This window comes from Nomia melanderi, chromosome 1, assembly GCF_051020985.1.
Source record: "Nomia melanderi isolate GNS246 chromosome 1, iyNomMela1, whole genome shotgun sequence".
NCBI lineage: Eukaryota > Metazoa > Arthropoda > Insecta > Hymenoptera > Halictidae > Nomia > Nomia melanderi.
Window position 1 is genome coordinate 27720726 of NC_134999.1, and position 5255 is coordinate 27725980.

The window sequence follows — 5255 nt, forward strand, 5'->3', positions numbered from 1 at the left end:
TCCGTGGCCCGGGGAAGACTGGCATTCTCGATTCTGCCCCTTCCACACGTTACAATCGCGCGGACCACGCGCGAACCCAGGCCAGCTCCTTCTTTACAGGGTCGCTACGGTATATGTACACACCCAACCGACTCGTTTGTGTGTGTTGCCAACCTTTCTCTGTGTGCCTGAGACGAAGGGATGTTGGAGGGGATCTCTGTTCCGTGACTTGACTCGATTCGACCCTGCTCGTGGTATAGGGTACCAAAGAGACGACAGTTCGGGGGACGGAGAACCCTGGAACGAACGATAAGCCCCGCCCACAACCCACGCCCATACTCGCTGGAACTTGTACGACTGCACCGACGTGGGGGTAAGTCCTCCGAAGCGAATGAAACTCGAATGGAATTTCTGCACAGATCCGAGCACGATCTTCTTACGCTTGTTTTTCCTATTTCTGACTTGTTCTTCTTGTTTTTCGCCGGGTCTTGCATTCTCTTAGGCCGAAGTACCGTGATATGATATCTTTTGCTTTTTTCTTTTTGGAGAGGAACCGAGCTTTCTATTTTTTTATGGAGCTTTCTTTTATTCTATTGTAGGTACTTATGTTTTAGGAACTTTTTTTCGTAATATCTTTGAATTTTAAATTTTTTCCTATGTTAAATAGGAAGAGATAATTGAAATTGAAGGTTGTATAATATTTTGCGAAATTTGATGTTCCAAACAAATTTAATATTGGAAACTATATTTTTTATAAGTTTTAATAAGAGCTACTTTTGATTGAAATAAGAATCATATTGTAATTGTGAGAAAACGATATTTAATACTTCGACGGTTGGAGTTTCATTTGTATAACTGTATTACACAATTATTTGGAATGTAACACAGAATACTTATTAGTTTTATTACAATGGTTATTATCAATAAATATTTTTAATCGCATAATTTCCTTAACATAATTGTTTCACTTTGATATAGTTAGCCTGAGAATAGCAAAATTATGTAAATATAATATAATATGACATATTTATAATATTTAGAATATAATGTACTTATAATATTTATAATACTTATTATATTTGCATAATTATGTTCCTATAACATCAGCACCAACTAACGATGACAAAAATCACGCAAACGGGAATAATGTTTTCAATTCCGCCAAACCGGAATGCCTGTAATCATATGATCTCTCACGTAACAAAGTAATAATCGGAATATTATGTTTTCCTTCGATTCGATTTCCAATAAGAAATCGAACTATATTCACGATTGAAAGTACGCGGTAGATGTCACGTATCGATAATACACAAATCGTGGATCACGCGGCTGAAGCAAGTGAATTGTGTCAGAAGAGAACAACAATGCTCTGTTTTGCCACGAAATGGTTACATTCAATCAAGTTGCGAAATAAGCAAACAGTAATCGGTTATCGAATATCGGATAAGTATCAGTAATATGTTCTTCCTGTATGAATGCGGATGAATACCTTTAAATGCAAGTGATTTACCTTTAAACGTGGATAATAAGCTATTGCTCCAAAAAGTTTATAAGTTTCATTTGATAGGGTTAAATTTATATTTATAGATCGCTAATTCGTAAACATACACTTTGTGTAAAATAATATTAATAATACGATATTTTTGTCATATTTTTAATAATTTTTGTATGGCAATACTGTACACAAAGTTAACTTTCAATAAATATTTTACATTTAACAAACGTAAGAGACGATCATATTTCGAAAAAATATAATACCATGAAGACGTCAGTCGCAATTTATGCACTACTTAATTAATTTTCTATTATTAATCTCATCAATTATGTTCTAAACTAAAAGTGTCTACGGATGAATTATAAATTTTCCTTTTCTTTGGTAAATTATCAATGATAAAGTTATATTATCAAATGCAGTTATCAAATAAATCATAGCACAAAGTGTTAAAGCGTTCAACAAGTTGCCAAATTTTGCTTCATTCTTGAATAACTCACACCCAAAAGACTATCCTTGAATTGGCTCTTTTCTCAGTTCGATCCCTTTCCCCCTATGGCAGCATAATTCAAGAAACACTGGATTTCACGGATGCGTGCACATGCGCGGAGTATTCCGGTAAGGGTGGCAATGAAAGGACTCGAGTGGCTAGGAAGGCCGAAAACCCGTTTGACAGTTTCCCTGGGCTTCGAAACGAAAAATTCATATTCATTCTGGGCGTGGGCGTATGCGGGTCTTTCTGACCCTGCGTGAATGTATAGATAGGGCCTGGCAATATATACGCGTACACACGCACAACACCGCTTTGATAGACAGAAAGAGAAAGAGAGAAAGAGAGAAAGAAAGATACGACCGAAAGAGGGATAGCAGTGATAAAAGGCGTTAGTCCATTCCGGAATGATTTATGTGTCGGCGGAGCAGAAATACAAACAGGTGCTCGAATCCCCTTGAGAACCCAAACTCATCGAAAATAAAAAGGAAGCGATGGAATATAAAATATATGTCCATGCGTAAATACGATGGAAAAGGGATAGTCACTGTCTAAGGATAACCCGTAACTAAACGGTCAACCGAGCACCACTTTTTGACCTTGCATAGTGAACCTGAAACGGATTGATCACCCTTGGATCGAAACGATCAACTAAAAATTTGTATGAATGTAGATGTAAGTGTGCAGGATGAACACTATTGGATTGATGCAAACGTTTTGCCGTTTTTAGTTTTTAGATTTAGTTCAGTGACTCAAATGTTCGTTGGCTGAACCAGAACTAATTAAGTAGAAACGAAGAAAGAAGTGTATATACACGTTATAATAAATTAAAAACAGGTATTATTTGTTTCGAGGAAAATAATGTTTTTGTTAACTGTGTACGAAAAACGTCGAAATTTTTGCATCGACTCAATATATCTGGGGAGAGAAATACTATGTGGATTGCTGTAAAAGTTTCGTGAAAACACTCATGAGAAAAGTCAAATGAGTTTGAACTAATGGTTTCATTCTTTTTCGAAATATTCTTCTTTGACGTTGATATATTTTTCATTGTATTGTGTTAACAGTTTCTAAGCTTAAACATGTGAAGCTTTACCAAAATAACAAACAACCAAGTAGCAAGAAATATTATGGCGACCTGTAATATTCAAAGAACTGCTTTAGTGATATTCTGTAGTTCACTTTTAAAAAGAAATTAAAATATAATTAATTATATAATTAAATATAACTACGTGGATTTCTTTATATTTATTCACAAATCTCCGTAATGTCAAAGTATAATTCTGATTTACGTAAAATGATCCTTAACAGCGACTCGAAGTTTGAATATGACATAACTGTTCGATACAAAGAAATGTCTACATCTTTATATATTTAATACAATTTTGTTAGAAAAAGAATAAGATTTCCAAAATGTTAGAATATTGCTGTTTGGTACTGTCATGAATTTTTAAATAGCAAATAGAACACAACAGGAAGCTCTAAAATGATTGAACTGATAAGGAACGAAAGCGTTTTCCCCGTTTCTTTAAATCTATTTTGAAATATGTAATACGTCTTCCCTTTTGAATTAGTTTCCATTCTATTGAAATTTCCCTTCTATCCCAGAGGAACGAAAATTGTTTACTATTTCACGTTGAACGACGCCGTCGAGCCTGCTGATTCTCGTTTGAATATGAAATACATCTGCATACAGTTTCACCGCAGGTGCTCCAGCTTTCCTTTTGCCTTCTGAATCGCACTTCATACTAGAGGAAACTTCTATCAACCCTGTATATAAGGGTTTCGTCGACATTGTGTTACCGCATGATTTCTTCGAATAAGAAACAAACTTCCTCTTCGCTGCAAGATACATATAAGATTCGCATAAATAAGCTGCAATACAATAGAAATCCTGGAAAGATTGCATACGTTAAAATAAACGAAACAGGCGATAGATACAATCGTAACAACATTCGAAATTATGCAGTTAATTTATGAAATAATAACACTGTAGTAAAGTCACTTATTCATCTATAAGACTAACATTACTTCTTCAACAACATAATATTATACAGCTGATAGTTATCGTTTTTGCATTCCTCAATTTTTCGCTAAAATAAATGTTTATTTTAAACAATGTACGAATGCTTAATCATCGAAGTAATCTTAATACCATTCTTATTTCTACTGTAAAAGCATAACAGTAATCAAACTTTTAATTAAAAAATATCTCGTAGACATAATTAATTACATTAAATCTAAAATGGACCATTTTCACTTTTCTAATAGTTTAAGGGTAAATAAATAAATTAATAAGTAATTTCGATAATTCTTAATAATTAATACGTTGAACGAATAATTATGTAATCGATGTAAAGTGTTACGAGTCAATTTGATTTATTATATGTTTTGTTATTCTGTTCCGCAAATTCGATCTGTATGTTTACATTATTCTTTTTTATCCTGCTAACTGTGGAATTTTATTTCAGAAATCTCTGATAATGCTCTCAATGAAATCAAACAATGAACTGTATACTCATCTAACGCAGGCCAATATATTCTAACGAAAAGCTAAAGCGAAACGAAGAAGAATTACATGTTTATCTAAAAAAATAAATAATGTATCTTTGAAAAAATGAGTACCATTTTAATTTTAAGATGACGTGATACTCGTCGAATGTAATTAACTGTTTAAATAATTCCTAATATTATAACCCTGCCTAATTCTATCACAATAAATCGTTAGTTTTCCACATAACACGGTTATCCAAGAAAACCGATTTAATAGCGACCCAATAAATTTACAATTGAATTTGCTAAGGATCGTTCGAACAACAGAAGGTATCGATACACGCGCACCTCAAGAGAAAAGGGCATCAATCGCGAACGGGATTCTTGATGGTATCGATTATTGCCTTTCCAAGGCAACGTACAAGGCGATACGGCTGTCTCTTTCGGTGGGATCGACACCGGGGAACCCCATGGTTTCTTTTTCGAGGATCCTCCGCGATCCTCGTGAGCCAGGACCTTTGTCCACCGTCGGTCCCACCAGCGGAATAATTCGACAGCCATTTTTCTCGCTTTATGCTGGGTAAGCGTTACTAATGGCCCCTTCCTTGCCGATCGCGGGTCCTCGGCGCATGTTTATGCCAGCGTAAACGCATACACGCGCTCGAGCGCAGTGGGACCGAGGGTGCACGCGTGTGCCTACGAGCCGGTGCACGCGCTCCTACGATCGTCTTAAAAAGTAAACAGCAACGGGGACATATAACACGCATTTGTTTCGAAAGTCTTTCTACAGTCGCGCATCGT